The sequence below is a fragment of the Symphalangus syndactylus genome, chromosome 10, assembly GCF_028878055.3.
Source record: "Symphalangus syndactylus isolate Jambi chromosome 10, NHGRI_mSymSyn1-v2.1_pri, whole genome shotgun sequence".
Taxonomy (NCBI): domain Eukaryota; kingdom Metazoa; phylum Chordata; class Mammalia; order Primates; family Hylobatidae; genus Symphalangus; species Symphalangus syndactylus.
The window spans coordinates 61751657-61769346 of NC_072432.2; the positions used below are offsets into that span (position 1 = coordinate 61751657).

Consider the following 17690-nt stretch of genomic DNA (forward strand, 5'->3'; position numbering starts at 1 on the left):
CAAGCCTGGGTGACAGAGTGAGACTCTGTCTCAAAGAAAAAAAAAAGAAAAGAAAAGAAAAGAAAGATTGAGGAAAACTTTCCCAGCTCATCTTCCCTCATTTCTCAATGCCATGAAGTAGATTAAATGCTTCCTCTGAAAACAGTCACTTGGAAGAGGAATGAAAACACAAAGATTAGATTTAAACTAATCCAGATCTACCTACTAGAACTTCCCCTGAAGCACAGGGCTCTGTAGAATGTTGTGTTCAATACTGGGGTTCTTGAGAAAGGAGGAAGGGGGGATAGACGCTGAATATGCAATTTATAGCATTTGCTTCACCAAATATCATAAGTTGGTGGCAAAACTATCAAAACACAATCAACTCAAATTATTTGGGAATGATCTAAATGCTCCATGTCTTGCTTGAAGCAGTAGTTTCACAAGTGCATACATGTATGCCAAAACTCATCACATGGTACACTTTAAATGTATACAGTTTATTGAACGGAAATTATAGCTCAATAAACTTAGTTTTTAAACAACTGAAGGACTTCATGGACAAATGAATAGATAGCCCAAATGTAGAATATACATGCAATGAAATATTTTCCAGACTTAAAAATGAATGCAATCTGTGATCTAAATCCTTTTTTATTTAAAAAAAGAATGAAATTCTGATATATGCTACAACATAGATGAAGGCTGAAGACACTATGTTAAATGAGCCAGACACAAAAGGACAAATATTGTATGATTCCATTTATATGAGATACCTAGAGTAGTCAAACTGACAGAAAGAGAAAGTAGTATGGTGTTTTCAGGGGATGAGAGACGAGGGAATAAGGAGTTAATGTCTAATGGGTACAGAGTTTCAGTCTGGAAAAGTGAAAAAGTTCTGGATATGGATGGTGGTAATGGTTGCATAACAATATGCCTATGTGAATGCCATGGAATTGTACAATTGAAAATAGTTAAAAAGATAAATTTTATCCTATGTATATTTTACCACAGTAAGTTTAAAAAGTGCTTATAAAAGGTAAAGAAGTGTAAAACATGACACTATGATTAATTAGATCATTATTCATCACTTAATCATGGTAAGCATGGTTGTAGTGAAAAGTCAGAAAACTGCCAGATGCATAAAGATCCAAATAATAATAATATCTGATGGCACATACTTGATATTAGATCCCTGACAGAAGTCACAACTGTTATAGAAGTCACTGTAGTTGGTTATTATTTAAAAATTGGTAGAAATATATCCATAAACTTATACTATTTCTTCCTAAATAGAAGTAAAAGATCTTAATAAGAAAATGGTGGTGGGCGCCTGTAATCCCAGCTACTTCGGGAGGCTGAGGCAGGAGAATCACTTGAACCTGGGAGGCGGAGGTTGCAGTGAGTCGAGATGGTGCCATTGCACTCCAGCCTGGGTGGCAAGGGTGAAACTCTAAAAAAAAAAGAAAGAAAGAATATATCTCAGTAAAAACAACAGTATTGAGATCTTCAACAAAAGAAGGTTATGATAAAGGATTAGTTGGCTTCAAAGATGCTAATGACAATGATCTCAAAGGCAGAAACAAGGCCTAGAGGAGAACAGGCAATCTCCCTTTATTAGCTATCTGACTTCCATCTGCTACTTCTATCCCCTTTTTTCATCAGTCTGTAAAAGAGTTTGTCAATTAAAAAAAAAAAAAGACTTGTATTTTTAAAAACCCGTATCAGTGTTGCGGGAGAGAATGACTGCCAAGGAACACAAGGAACTTTCTGGGGAGACAGAAATCTTGACCTAAGCGTTCGTTACTGGGTATACACATTTCTCAAAACTCATCACTTAAAAGCACACTTAAACTCTCTCAGGCTGAGATATCATCTTCTCCCGCCCTTTAAATTTAGACTAAATTACAACACCAGCTTTCCTGGGTCATCAGCTTGTAGAGGGCATGTCATGGAATTCAGCCTCCAAAATTGTGTGAGCCAATTCCTATAATAAATCCCCCTCCCCCATCTCTCTGTCTCTGTCTCTCTCTGTGTCTTTTTCTCTCTCTCCCCACTCTGTAATAAATACTCCCACCTCTGTCTCTGTCTCTCTCTCTCTCTCTCTCAATTTATATATACATAAAATTTAGGGTTTTTCAGACCTTTGAAAGAAACCACAGATTCAAAAAGCTCAATGAATTATAGACAGGATAGTAAAAATAATTACATACTAATACAACACAAAGAAAAGAACTTACATATGTTTTCTTGCTTTATTCACCTGTTTTTTTTTTTGGTTGTTTACTCATTGATTTTCATGTTATAAAACATGTATTTTGTTTGCTATTGAAGGTTTCCATCATGTTTATACCTCTACTAATGTTATCTTTATTTAAGCATTCCAAAACAATCTGTGAATCAAAATTTATATGCTGCCAATTTGAATATTTTCCCTTCACAGAAAATAAATGGTTTATCTTATACTACTTCCATTTTCTGAGCCCATATCTAAAAAGACATTTGCTGGTTTTGTCTAGGATTGTAAACTATACCATTGTGATAACAATATAAATGATTTTATTAAAGATTGTTATTATTTGTTTATTTTGAGACAGACTGACACTCAAGCTGGAGTGCAGTGGCGCAATTTTGGCTCTGCAACCTCCACCTACTGGGTTCAAGCGATTCTCCTGCCTGAGTAGCTGGTATTACCGGCACACGTCACCACGCCCGGCTAATTTTTTGTATTTTTGGTAGAGATGGGGTTTCACCATGTTGGCCAGGCTGGACTCAAACTCCTGACCTCAAGTGATCCACCTGCCTCAGCCTCCCAAAGTGCTGGGATACAGGCGTGGGCCACTGCGCCCAGCCTGTTATTCTTCTTTTAAATTTTTATTTATTTATTTTATTTATTTATTTGTTTATTTTTTTTTTTTTTGAGACGGAGTCTCGCTCCGTCACCCAGGCTGGAGTGCAGTGGCGCGATCTCGGCTCACTGCAAGCTCCGCCTCCCGGGTTCACGCCATTCTCCTGCCTCAGCCTCTCCGAGTAGCTGGGACTACAGGCGCCCGCCACCACGCCTGGCTAATTTTTTTTGTATTTTTAGTAGAGATGGGGTTTCACTGTGGTCTCGATCTCCTGACCTTGTGATCTGCCTACCTCGGCCTCCCAAAGTGCTGGGATTACAAGCGTGAGCCACCGCGCCTGGCCTTAAATTTTTATTTTTAAAAGAAAATAGAGACCGAGTCTCTCTATGTTGCCCGAGCTGGTCTCAAACTCCTGGCCTCAAGCAATCCTCCCACTTCAGCCTCCCAAAGTGTTGGGATTACAGGTGTGAGCCACTAGGCCCAGCCAAGATTGTTGATCTTTAGCATTCTATTAAATATTTTGTCATCATATCGACAAGAAAAAAACTTTGATTTTTATGACTTCCACGCACAAAAAGTACACTTAAAATGAATGAATTGGCCAGGTGCGGTGGCTCATGCCTGTAATCCCAGCACTTTGGGAGGCTGAGGCAGGCGGATCATGAGTTCAGGAGATCGAGACCATCCTGGCTAACACGGTGAAACCCCATCTCTTATAAAAGTTAAAAAAAAAAAAAAAGAAGAAGAAAAATTAGCCAGGCATGGTGGCGGGTGCCTGTAGTCCCAGCTACTCAGGAGACTGAGGCAGGAGAATAGCGTGAACCCGGAAGGTGCAGCTTGCAGTGAGCCAAGATCGCACCACTGCACTACAGCCTGGGTGACAGAGCAAGACTCAGTCTCAAAAAAAAAAAAAAAAATTGTATTGGAAATGAAGTATAACTCAAAAAAGCTGATTTTTAAAACCTCAATCAGCTCCAAAGAATAGAAACATTTCTACTCTTTAAATTAAGATGGTATATGAAAGGTCTTCTTTTACAACTAATTCAAAAGTAGTCTCAAATTAGAAATTACTGACCCTGCCAAGATATGTTCCCAGAAATACAATCACAATTCCTCCTGGAAATGCTGTTCCTCAGAGAGCCACATGGCTGCTCCCTGCCTCCTTCAAGTTTCTGCTCACACCTGGAGGCGCCCTTCTCTGCTCTGTTTCCATACTGCAACAGCGAAACAGTAAAAGAACTAACATAACTAACTCCATTTTTTATTTAAGGGGATACCCATTCCTGCACATGGGTTAGGATAATTTTAGAGCACTAAGATACAATGCAAAAACTGCAATCATGTAGTCTTAGAAACTAACCCTAGGATTAAAGAAGAAGTATATAAACAACTATGTTTTGTTAAAGGTTTACAGGAACAAGGAGGTTTGGCTATCGTTACATGAGAGAACATTACCCAAGGACAAAGAAGTTTCACAGACTTCCCCTGGACCCTTGTTGGTGCCCAGTTGTCTGCGGTTCCCTGTCACTTAAACATAAAAGACAAGGCAAAGCTCGCATAATTCTAAGATGGTTCTTTAGGACATTGGTCTGCATCTTCTTGGTTTCCTGGCTCCCCAAAATAAAGTCGCTTTCCTTCCTCCACCTCCTTGTTTCTTGACTTATTGATGCCATGTGGCAAGAAGAACAAGTTTGGACTCAGTCACAATCCATCCCACACTTCCTCTTCTCCTTCCCTGCTTCCTTTGTCCCCGTGGCATTTACCACCTTCTAGTACATTAATTCTGTCATGGTGATTATTTATGATCTGTCCCCCACCACTGAAACGTCTAAGTTCCATGAGGGCAGGGTTTGGGTCTGTTTTGTTCACTGATGTTCCTGATACACAGTTGGTGCTCAATAAATATTTGTTTATTGAACTCAAGCTTTCTAATTAGATACATTTCTCTCCTTGTGTCACTGGTGGAGAGAAGAATGTCAGAACATTAACTGCATGGTCTTTTAATATTTTATGCTCTGTGTACTTGCATACTAATACTATGTATTAGAGATGACTTGCCACTTATCCCCTCCACCAGAATATATATTGATGACTTCTATATGTCCAGCTCTGTACTGGGCACTGGGGAAAAGTAGTTGCCCTATAAAATGTACAACAAAAAGTTTTAAACCATACTCAGGAAAGGAAAATATCTATCCCCCTAATCCAGGCTGCTCTGTAACTCTGCTTTAACACTGTATTTAGTTTTGAAGATCTTTGGCCAAAGAAAAGTTTCAAGGTCTAAATCATAAAGGAAACACAATGGTTAAAGTAATTTCATATAATCTATACCATATGCTAAATTAAAATATGTATTTTTTTCCTAAGTACCACCTGTTTACAAAGCTCATTGTGTTGGGTGAATCAAGACTTTTTTTAAACTTAGCAAATTGTGAATTAAATTTTAAGTGACCCTGTACATGCATTATGTATATTATGTCTGAAGTACTTTTCTGACACAATTTTAACAAAAGTTTTTGTATTAAGATAAAGTTCTATGCTTTGATTTTATAGAATCATAGGGCTTTTTCTTGTTTCTTTTTCTTCAGTTAGAAAAGCCCCTTCTGATATTTCTACATCTCACATTTTGCAGATGAAACCCAAGCTAGTGCCACAGCTCACATCAGGGCTGGGTTCCATGTTCCTGCATCCTCACAAACCCCAGCCACCATTAGGATTGACATTAGGAGGGACACTGGTTCCTTGAGGGCAGAAACTGGAGCTTCTTTGTATCTCCCCAGTGCTCAGCACAGGGCCTAGTGCAGAGTAGGAACCAGTGAAGGGAGATAAAACAACCTTGGACCTAGGCATGGACTCTTACTAAAGAGCTCTTGGTGACTTGGGCCCTAAATGACCACAACGCCCCAACCTCTGCTTGTTCATCCACTCTGCTCAGTCCTCACTAGCCTCTGGGTTTTTTCAAACACACCAACCAAATGCCTGGAAAGCTCTGTCCCACAATATCTACACAGATCCCTTCCCCCAGCCCTACAAGTCTCTTTTGAATGTCACTTTATCAATGAGACCTTCTCAAGACCACACTATGAAACAGCAACCCCACACTCCCTAATCTCCTACCTCTGTCTCCACAACACTTACCCCCACTGGCATATTTGAACTTGTCTATTCGTGCATTGCTCGTCTTCCTCTACAAGAATGTAAGCACTACTAGGGTAGGGACTGTATTTGTTCCCAGCTTTATTTTCACAACCTACACATAGCATGTTGTAGGTGCCCTATAAATATTGGTGGAATGAATGAATGAATGAATGAATGAATGGAAAAGGACTTTGGATCCCTTTCTCGATCTTTTAATTCTTTATTTAAAAAGCTAAGAAGCTGTTTTTAATATAATATTTTCAAAATGTTGTAAAACTGAAGGACATTTCAAAATGTGATGAATTCTATAGTAAAATCAGGGGCACATAACTTTTCGTACATATACGTGGGTGTAGATAATTTCATCTACACTAATTAACACACATTTTAATTAAAGACGTTGAAAAGAAAAAAAACCTTTTTGTGTGTGTCCAGGGTACAAGCACAAAATGAGACACCAATGGAAACCATGTATTAGGTATGGAAAATATTTTTATGTCATTGGAACACTCATGTTTGGATAGAAAAAAGAAAAAATTAGAAATTGCTTTTTGTCCAACCACAAAACCTATTTACCTTTCTATGTAATACTTACGGTTTCACTTCCTGTTAAAATGCTCGATTCTACAGCTAATCCTAGATCTCTCTGAGCCAATAAATGGATTAACTACAAAGATATGATAAAAAATCTTTAATGGCATTTAATCTATTTTTATTAAAATTTGTAGCTACATTATTTAATGTAAGACTTACTAATATTTCTTATCAACTTATACATAAAAAGTTATTTGCTGTAGGTGTCTGCACAATGTGATTGCTAGTAGAATTAAATGCCTCAGGCTGCATCTATCAGACACTGGCCTTTCTGGACGCGTTCCATTTGATCGATAATTTGGGCAGCAAAAATCTGATAAATTCTATATCAGAGATAACGACAGAGGGTAACTGTAGCACAGCGGAGGGAACAAGTCTCCAGAGGCAGAAGGGTCAGCTATGCAGAGAACACGTTTGAACTTAAAAAACATTCGGGGACAGAGAAAACAGAGCTGCAAAATGTGAATTCTGTTAACTTGAAATGGTCAAATGGGAATGCCCGGAGTGGGAATGGGAGGTGGGGTGAGGTGAGGCCAGGTGGGGGTGTCAGAGGAGGAGGCCCGGCGGGCAACTCCAGATTGGGCTTGACTCTTAGGCAGGTAAGAGCTCGGACTGGTGCGGGTCAGTGAGTTATCTGGGAAGATCACGGTGCGGACAGCTACGAGAGTGGCCCGAGGCGCTCGGGTGGGGGCAAGAGTAAGGTCGGAGACCAGTTAGGAGGCTGTGGGAGAAGCGGCAGAGGGCGCCGGGTGCAGGTCCGAACACAGGGTAGTTTCTGGGAAAGGGCTCCAGGATTTGACTCCGGGCTGGGTACACCCCCACTCCTTAGGGAGCCCGGGCGGTGGTGGGGACTTTGGCGCTCGGATGCCCCGGCGACGGCGTCCGGCGGGCGGAGTCGCAGGCGCGGGAGGAGTCCCCGCCGGGCAGCGGCCGAGCACCCCCCTCCTCCCCTCCCCCTCCACTACGAAGCCTCGCAGAGCGTCCTAACCGTAGCCCCCGCGGCTCGCGCGAACGGGGCAGCGTCCCGGGCGCCACAGCCGCGAGGAGTGACGAGCGCGGGCAGCTTCCGGCGCCGCAGCCGAAGAGGAGGAGCCGCCCCGCAGCCTCCGCGGGGCCTAGGGGCAGAGAGTGGGGAGCCGCCCCGTCCCAGCCGCCAGGTCGACGCAGTTGGGGCCGCTGCGCCCGCCGGCGCCCCGCGAAGATGCGACCGGTGTCTTAGGATTAGGTGTTGGTTGCAGGTACAAGCCGGGCGCGGCCCGGGAGACGAGGATGATGAGGTAGGAGTGGGGTTCTTCTGAGGACCCGGAGCGACTCGTGTTCATTTGTGGAATCTTTCAGTGCCTTGTGTTTGTTCTGCACATGGAAGATGCCCAATAAATTGTTTCTTTACTGGAATGAACTGCTGTTGTTTTCGGGGATTGCAAGACCCCTGGGGACGGTGGCGCTGAAACCTGGACCTTGAAGAACACAGGAGCCTGCGCAAAGTGATTTGATTTGTGGGGAAGAGAATCACCGAGTAACCTGCCTCAACGTGACTGCTGCTGTCTCCGTGTCTACCGCGCTGCCGCGAACAGGGGGAGGAGATGGGGAAGACTTGGTGGTAAAGAGGACAGCCTCGCATCCCAGACGGAATGGTGTTAAACGCCGGCGCAAGGGCCCTTTCAGCTTGAGCCCTGTCTTTAAACCACATGTGGGGGTCAGAGCTTTCCCCCATTATCAGCATCAATCAGCAACACAATGAGTTCTGGAAAGTCTCCATCCTTTTCCACAGCACCCTGCTCCAGGCCCCACTCAGGCTGCTCCAGGTTTTGTTTGTGCCTCATGCTGAACTCCAACGTCAGGGGAAAGTAGAAGTGAGGTCGGCTGTTGCCCATGTTTTTTGACTGGCAACCAGTTCTTGCTGCTTCTCTTAGCAGAAGATTAAGGCGTTGTGGGGGCGGGGCAGGGCGGAAAGGACCTGGGCTTCCACATATCCCAGAGACACGCTAGGTAGGACTGTTTCTCTGTGCGGAAGCTCATCAGGTAAGGGTGCAGGAGTGCTGAGACAGATGTGGTCCTCCTATCTCTGTACTGAGCTCATTGCTTGTAATCTTAGTGCGGTTATCTTTCTTGTGTTGTGGGTGAAATTGTTTCCATGCCATAGAGTTAATATTATACTCCCAAAACAAATTGAGGACAGCAATTTATTTGTATGTATGCAAAGCCCTTACTGTTGTCGTGCGTTTACAATGAGGACTTAGTGTTATCTAGTATGTTATGAGTGAGCCACTTTAGACCTCCACCATTTATTAAATAGGGCCTCTTGTGATCCACTCGTCCCCCAGCTAGATGGCCCCAAATTATATGGTAGGCTGAGCAGTGGCCACTCAAATATGTCAGGTCCTAATCCCTGAAACCTATAAATGTTACCTTATAAGGGAAAAGTGCCTTTGCATACTTGATTAAGTAGCTTGAAATGGAGAGATTATCGTGAATTATCTAGGTGGGTCCTAAATGCAAACGCAAAGGTCCTGAGAGAGAGAGAGAAGCAGATTTGATATAGGCCGAAGAGAAGGCAATATGACCGCAGAGGCAGATATTGGAGTGATGTAGCCACAAGTCACCAAATGCCTGGCAGCCAGCAGAGCTAGAAGAGGCAAGGAACTGATTCTCTTGCAGAGCCTCCAGAGGGAGGGAGGGAGCCCTGCCAACACCATGCTTTCTTTCCCATGAGACTGATTTGGGACTCCTGGCCTCCAGAATTATGAAAGAATAAGTTGCTATTAAGCTACCGAGTTTTGAAAATTTGTTATGGAAACTGTAGGGAACTAATACATATGAGCATGCTCATAAATCACATAGCATGCTGTACTGATGAATAGTTTACAGGTCTTCAGCTGGGTCAGTAGTGGGGTACAGTAGTGGAGATCACTGTATATTTATCTGAATCCTGTAAACCCTAAAGAAAGGATTTGAGTAGGAAATTTGGTAAGAAAAGAAATTTAAGTGGTGCATAGGAAGGAGGTAGTCTGGCATTTAAAGCAATTTTTTAAGAGTATTCCTATTAATATATCACTATTTGCTCTGGCTAAAAAGAATAAAGGTAAAAAGTGGCAAAGGCGTTGTCCTTACCTTAGCTGAATCATTGTTGATTATCCATCATGTGTATATCAAGTAAGAGTTGCAGACACCTGGGGATTGAGGTCCAGACCTGGGGAAAAGAGGGAATGCAGAAGTGCTTCCATGTGTTAAAATATGGCTAAAAGCAATGGCTAGTCATCTGGAATAAAGACACTTTGGAGTTTTCAGGATACAGGAAAATTCAGTGTTCAAGTTTAATGATTCACTTCTGGGACCCAGGCAGCTAATTTACACTTCCCACTTTCCTTGATATGGTTTGGCTGTATCCCCACCCAAATCTCATCTTGAATTGTAGCTCTCACAATTCCCATGTGTTGTGGGAGGGACCCAGTGGAAGGTAATTGAATCATGGGGGCAGGTCTTTCCTGTGCTGTTCTCGTGATAGTGAATAAGCCTCACAAGATCTGATGGTTTTATAAAGGGGAGTTCCCCTGCACAAGCTCTCTCTTGCCTGCCGCCACGTACTTGCTCTTCCTCCATGATCGTGAGGCCTCCCCAGCCATGTGAAACTGTGAGTCCATTAAATCTCTTTTTTCTTTATAAATTACCCAGTCTTGGGAATGTCTTTATCAGCAGCGTGAAAACAGACTAATACACTCCCCACATCTGCTCTTTTCAAACTGCTTTATAGGGTATAATTTACATACCATAAAATTCACCTGTTTTAAGTGGACAGTCCAGTGATTTTTAATAAACTTACTGAATTGTACAATCAGCAGACAATTCAGTTTTAGAACATTTCCATCATCCAAAAATGATCCCTTGTATGCTTCTGTAGTCAATCCCCATTCCCAACCCTAGCACCATCTACTTTTAATGACTGGCCTACTTCAGAGTTGGGTTTTAGTCCCTTTGTTGGGCTGCTCCAATGGCTTTATAACTGGCCCCAGCTTCTCCTAGTGTATTCTCTACTCAGCCTCTGGAGGATCATATGCCCTTGATTAAAATCCTCCAGTGCTTTGCGTTGCATTTAGAATAAGCCCCAAAGTCTTCAGTAGGTGGCCTTTTCAAGGCACCATGAGCTTTATCTCCGCCAACCTCACTGACATCTTCTCAGGATAGTGTAGGAAAGGAAGTGATAAGCACAGTGTTCCTTTTGGCATGACACATAGTTGGCCTCCATTAGAAGCCCTCTCATCCCCACTTAGCTACCCTGCAGCCTCATTAGCCTTCTTCCTTGGGAGTCAGTGAACACTGAGCTCTTCTCATTTTGGGGCCTTTGTGATGGCATTTCTTTTAAGAAGTTACCCCTGGCCCCTGTGAGGCTGACCCCTTTCTGTCATTCAGTTCCATGTCACCTCCTTAGAAAGGCCTCCCCTCACCTACCCTAACTAGAGGAGCTGTGTTAGTCTGTTTTCACGCTGCTAAGACATACCCGGGAGTGGGAAGAAAAAGAGGTTTAATTGGACTTACAGTTCCACGTGGCTGGGGAGGCCTCAGAATCATGGTGGGAGGCAAAAGGCACTTCTTACATGGCGGCAGCAAGAGAAAATTACCTCCCCCTGGGTCCCTCCCATGACACATGGGAATTCTGGGATATACAGTTCAAGTTGAGATTTGGGTGGGGACACAGCCAAACCATATCAGGAGTCTCAACTCCCTCTCTTTTTATACCACTATCCTTTGTTATTTTCTTTATTGTACTTGACAACTCTCCAAAATTACATTTGTGATTTTTTTCCCCTTAATGCCTTTCTTTCCTCATTGGAATATAAATTCATGAGGGTGGAAACTTGATTGGTCTTGATTTTAAACAGCTCTATTTCTAGTATTTATAGAAACACTATATTCATAGCAATAACATATTGTAAACTATCTAAATGCCAGCAACAGTAATTAATAGTTATCAAAGGCTTGCTACGTGCGTCAGGCCCTGTGCTAAGTGCTTTGTATGCATGAATTCTTTAGTTGAAGCTTGCCACTTTTGATATGGGAAGAGTAAGGGGAGCATGTCCTCCAAATATAGTCCCCTGCATTATTTTTTCAGAGACATTGGGTGGTTTTCTTTTTTTCTTATTAGAATGTTGAAATTTAAAACTGGATCAATGTGCATTGCCACCAGTAATATCCCTAAAAGCCAAACTGGAGAGGTTTTTGCCAGAAGGGTAAGGAGGGACAAAAAGAACAGTACAAATAAAAGCAGAGTCCTAAAAGAGCATGACCCACTGAGGACACAGCAAGTAAGACATCTGCTGGGGCACAATATATGTCAGGGGAGTGGCCAGAGAATGAACTGGTAAGTGGGTTAGGCCAGATCTAAAGAACAAGCCTAAGAGTGCTAGTCTTAGTTCAAACCTTAGTCTTTGAGCAAGACAGCAAGATGGCTCTGGTTTTATAGGAAACTTTTAATGATTTTAAGAAACTAAAGCTAGAAAGATCATTTTGAGATACTTTGTAGTAGGCCTGTCAAGAGCTGATGAAAGCATAAAAATACAACGGGAGTAAAATGAACTAAGTTGCATATTCAAGAATTCTGTCCTTATGACTTGTGACCCCACCTAAGTCTTCTTTACTGAGTTAAAAGATATTACAGATTTAAACTTAACAGAATATGGTGATTAACTGGATATGGAATTTGAATTGATGAAGATATTTGAAACACCCAAGAAAGAAGGTTTAGTGAGGAGATGAAAAGAGCAGATTTGGGATAAGATGAATTTAATACGACTGTAAACATATATGCAGAAATGTTAAAGGAAAGAAACTTAGCTGGGAATGGTGGCTTATCCCTGTCCTAGCACTTTGGGAGGCTGGGACAGACAGATCCCTTGAGTTCAGTAGTTCAAGACCAGCCTGGGCAACATGGCAAAACCCTGTCTCTACTAAAAATACAAAAATTAGCCAGGCATGGTGGTGTGCGGCTATAGTCCCAGCTACTTGGGGGGCTGAGGTGGAAGGATCACTTGAGCCACCACTGCACTGCCGCCTGGGTGACAAAGTGAGACCCTGTCTCAAAAAAAAGAAAGAAAGAAAAAAGAAAAGTAAAAACTTTATTCTAATTTATCTAGAGCCAAACATTTTTAACAAAATAGCATGAAACTTGCTGGAAGCAGTAGAATTGTTCCTATCTGGCTTTGCTGTTGACTGACATCACCTGTGAGAAGTCATCATATTTTGGGTCAGCTTTTTGTTGGATGTTTTCCATGGGAAATCATAGAATGTCCAAATTGGAGAAGATTTTAGAGATTTTTCTAGTCCAACACTCTACCCAAGAAAGAATACCAGTGGCAGTTGCCATTTCAACAAGTGCTCACCCATTCTTATCTTCAACACCTCTCAAGGAAGCCCTCCACATATATATTCAGGGTGCTCTAGTCTTTAGAAAATCCATCTCCACCTTGAACTAAACTCTGCCTCTCTTTACTTCCATTCATTAGTCTGAATTCTGCACATAGAATATATTCATTTTTTTCTTTTCCTTTTTTTTTTTTTTTTTTTTGAGACAAGGTCTCACTCTGTTGCCAAGCTGGAGTGCAGTGGTGTGATCACAGCTCACTGCAGCCTCAACCTCCTGGGCTGAGGTTATACTCCCACCTCGGCCTCCTGAGGAGCTGGGACTACAGATATGGACCACCATACCCAGCTAATTTTTAAAATTTTTTGTAGAGACAGGATCTCACTGTTGTCCAGCCTGGTCTCAAACTCCTGAGGTCAAGCAGTTCTCCCTCCTTGGCCTCCCAAAGTGCTGGGATTACAGGCTCATTCATTTTTTTAAATATGGAAAAACTGCTTACATTCCACCAAGATATTCCAAAAATCTTGGTTGTTTATCATTTCGGTATACCTGCTTAAAATATGTAGACCTGTTTTGACTCACCAGACAGAAGTTTCTCTACCTAATTACTTCTCTAACCAAGCACAAGTGATGTTGCCTGGTCAAAAGCATTTCCAAACAGTGAAAAGCAGTTAAAATGGTCAGAAGATATTTAGCTGGTCTATTTAAGTCAGTTTGGACTGTACCTGGAGAAAGGTCAGGTCTGAGAATATTGATATTAGGTCATATGTGCCTGTAGGTTTACTTGCTACATTATCTTGATAGTGCCAATGAGATCCGTGCCAGTAAAATTACAATTGGGCCAATAGAGAGCATATAATTAAACACATTTTGTTGTAAAAACATGATTTAGATAAGTGCTATAGGCTATTTTTTTTTCTTTGAGATGGAGTCTCGTTCTGTCACCCAGGCTGGAGTGTGGTGGCACGGTCTCGGCTCACTGCAACGTCTGCCTCTCATGTTCAAGCAATTCTCCTGCCTCAGTCTCCCAGGTAGCTGGGATTACAGGCACATGCCACCATGCCCAGCTAATTTTTGTATTTTTAGTAGAGACGGGGTTTCCCCATGTTGGTCTCGAATTCCTGGCCTCAAGTGATGCGTCCACCTCAGCTTCCCAAAATACTGGGATAACAGGCATGAGCCACCATGCCCGGCCACTACAGGCTATTTAAAAAATTTTTTTTTGTAGAGGCAAGGTCTTACTATGTGGCCTAGGCTGATCTCAAACTCCTGGCCTCAAGCAGTCTTCCTACCTCAACCTCCCAAAGGGTTGGGATTACAGGTTTTAGCCACCATGCCTGGCCTGCTGTAGGCTATTAAAATGTACTTTCACATAGAAGGAAAAAATAACACTTCCTGTTGCCATTGTTATATGTGTGTTTTTACGTATTGCCAAGGTCTTAAGTGATGAACATGAATTTGTAAATTGAACTTTTGAAATATAAATTTCAGTTAATGAAATATATATAAATGAGCAGATTTTAAATATTTTGTTTTTTCAGGTATTAATAGAATAAGTGAAAATAAGAATATCCAGAAGTTAAGGCAACTTTTGTTTTACTTCTAGTTATATTTAAGAATTGTGAACATATACAACTGATACACTATTTTATCTGTATCTATATCTGATTTGTTTTAGAAAACCTGAAGCCTTGAACTTGATGGATGCCTAGGCCAGAATATAAATATATCGTAGGCCTACAATATAAAAGCTGCAAGAGCTTTATCTTTGTGGTTTTCAGACTATGTTCAGTGGAGCCCTCTGTGTTCCATAGAGGTGTCTCTGGGGCAGAGAGGAGGGTGTGTGGGGCTCAGAAGATTTAAAGAAACATTTCCACTGCTTAAGAAGGGTTTGAAAAACACAACTGTAATTTCATTTAGTGAGGATGGAAATTGAGACTCAGAGATATGAAAAGGTCTGCCCATGCTCTCACAGTTAACCGATGACAGAATTAAGTTTCCTGACTCTAAGTTCTGTGCATCTTCCATATTGCCTCCCTGCTAGATGGTATTATGTACCAGTGAAATATGATCGTAAGTAGCTTAATTCTGTATTACATTATAATAGTCCCTGTGTTTAGTCAATGCAGATTAAACCCACTTTCTTTTGTTAGTGGGCCTATATGAAAACTTAATATTGCTCTTTATTATGGGAAAATGAGTTAGTTTACATACATTGCTTAAGTTATAAAGATAGCATTGGGATTTTGGGATGCTTTTTTGGTTTTTGTTTTTTTGAGATGGAGTCTTGCTCTGTCACCCAGGCTGGAGTGCAGTGGTGATCATGGCTCATTACAGCCTTGAACTCTTGGGCTCAAGGGATCCTCCCACCTCACCCTTCCACGCAGCTGGAACTACAGGCAAGTACCACCATGCCTGGCTAATTTTTTCATTTTTTGTAAAGACAGAGTCTCACTCTGTTGACCAAGCTGGTCTCTAACTCCTGAGCTCAAGTGATCTGCCCACCTTGGCTTCCCAAAGTGTTGCGATTACAGGTGTGAGCCACTGTGCCCTGCCAGATAGTATTGTTATACATGTTATTGCTATCCAATTATTTGGTACTTTGTATGTGTTGAGGCAGTTACTATGTAGGAAAGCCTGCAGTTACTGTGTAGGAAGGCCTGCACATGAGTTATCTCAGTTAACTCTTATTCTTTTGAGGTATATACTCTTTTACCTTTTAAGCTATATACTTTTTATCTCCCTCATATAGTCATACAGAGGTTAAATATTGTTCTCAAGGTGGCACAGCTAGTAGATCACAGAGCTAGGATTACAACATCCAGAGACTTGAAAGAGTGTGACTGAGAAAACAGACACTGAGAGCATGTGAAGTTAATAAGCAGCTAACAACAATTCAGGTAGTACAATATTGTTCAACATGAATGGTTCTCCTTATTGTGTTTCTGAGATTGTACAGCCCAGATATGTTTATTTGAATCAGTCCTGAGGTACCTCAGAATTTCCCAAGGAAAACATACCTGCAGACTGGTTCTAGAAGAATACAGGTCAGTTCTGTAAGATGCCCAGTCTGAGGTTTCTGTGGAAGGTAGGATGGTTCATCAACCTTGGAGCTTGAGTCAGTTGAAGAATCCAGGAATCTAAATAGAACATACATCATAAGTCATTTGCACCCAATCGAAATAGAACTTGGGCCAGGCGTGGTGGCTCATGCCTGTAATCCCAGCACTTTGGGAGGCTGAGGTGGGTGGATCACTTGAGGCCAGGAGTTCAAGACCAGCCTGGCCCATGGTGAAACCCCATCTCTACTAAAAATACAAAAATTAGTTGGGCATGGTGCCACACGCCTGTAATCACAGCTACTCAGGAGTATGAGGTGGGAGAATGGCTTGAACCTGGGAGGTGGAGGTTGCAGTGAGCCGAGATCGTGCCACTGCACTCCAGCCTGGGCGACAGAGCAAGACTGTCTCAAAAAAAAAAAGGTGGGGGGATTCTAAATCAGTTATTCATTCTATGATAGTCACAGGAGAGGTCCGCCTTAAGTAGTAGCCATACAAAAAGAAATCAAGGTGAGGATTATTCACACTAGGAAAAGTATAAGTGCACATCCACCAGGGCCTTTCAAATCCAAGGAGCAGGAGTCAGAACCCAGGAGATGCTTTTAAACGCTTTATCTCAACTATATAACAAAGCCTAAGGCTTTAGGGAATTTTCCTCCAAAAGTCCCCTCTTTGTGGTCTGTGGTTTCTTAGACCTTTTTTTTTGGCGACATTCCAATCAAATAACTAGAGTAGAATAGTTACATAGATATTACTTTTTATTTTTATTTTTATTTATTTATTTTTTGAGACAGAGTCTCGCTCTGTCACCCAGGCTGGAGTGCAGTGGCGTGATCTCCGCTCACTGCAAGCTCCACCTCCCGGGTTCACGCCATTCTCCTGCCTCAGCCTCCCGAATAGCTGGGAATACAGGTGCCCGCCACCACACCCAGCTAATTTTTTTATTTTTAGTAGAGATGGGGTTTCACCGTGTTAGCCAGGATGGTCTCTATCTCCTGACTGCGTGATCCGCCCACCTCGGCCTCCCAAAGTGCTGGGATTACAGGTGTGAGCCACCACGCCCAGCCTAGATACTACTTTTATAGAAATGTAAGGCTCCTTTTAATGTGAACCTGTTCATAATTTTAAATCAGGCAGAACTGTTCATAATAGACCTTCGGCATATCAGAAGAGGCCAAGATCTCACCTCTGTATTTTACTCAGAGATTTAAAATAAACACTTGTAAGTTCATGTTATGATCCCCAATTCAACCAAGAGCAGCGTTTTTTTTTTTTTTAACAATTTTATCATTTATTGAAGCAAAAAAACTTGCTTTTTCTAGAAATCTGTAATGATTTCATAAGCTTTATGCCTGAAAATAGGAAAAATATTTCTTTTTTTTTTTTTTTTTTTTTTTTTTTTTTTGAGACAGAGTCTTGCTCTGTCACCCAGGCTGGAGTGCAGTGGCGCCATCTCGGCTCATTGCAAGCTCTGCCTCCCGGGTTCACGCCATTCTCCTGCCTCAGCCTCCCAAGTAGCTGGGACTACAGGCGCCCGCCACCGCGCCCGCCACCACGCCCGGCTAATTTTTTGTATTTTTAGTAGAGACGGGGTTTCACCGTGTTAGCCAGGATGGTCTTGATCTCCTGACCTCATGATCCGCCCGCCTCAGCCTCCCAAAGTGCTGGGATTACAGACGTGAGCCACCACACCCGGCCACAGGAAAAATATTTCAA

The 17690-nt window shown here is 42.1% G+C and overlaps 1 protein-coding gene and 1 long non-coding RNA gene across 8 annotated transcripts in view; one reads left to right on the plus strand and one right to left on the minus strand.

The window, feature by feature from the left end:
* Positions 1-617: 617 nt before the first annotated feature.
* LOC129492228 (uncharacterized) lies at positions 618-3938 on the minus strand. The gene is made up of 2 exons (XR_008660768.2): positions 3904-3938; positions 618-1432 (listed from the first exon to the last, which is right to left on the minus strand). It is a non-coding gene; the product is annotated as an uncharacterized lncRNA (long non-coding RNA).
* Positions 3939-7606: 3668 nt separating this feature from the next.
* The window catches only part of CCDC158 (coiled-coil domain containing 158), a 106896-nt gene continuing 96812 nt past the window's right edge, over positions 7607-17690 (plus strand). For 5 of the 7 annotated variants that reach the window (XR_008660767.2, XM_055297260.2, XM_055297262.2 and 2 more), the window contains exon 1: positions 7607-8582. The gene's annotated coding sequence lies outside the window, so the exon portion shown is untranslated. Of the gene's footprint in view, positions 8583-15218; positions 15319-17690 lie in introns of all 7 variants that reach the window. The other 2 variants (XM_055297261.2, XM_063610352.1) reach the window with 2 other exon arrangements.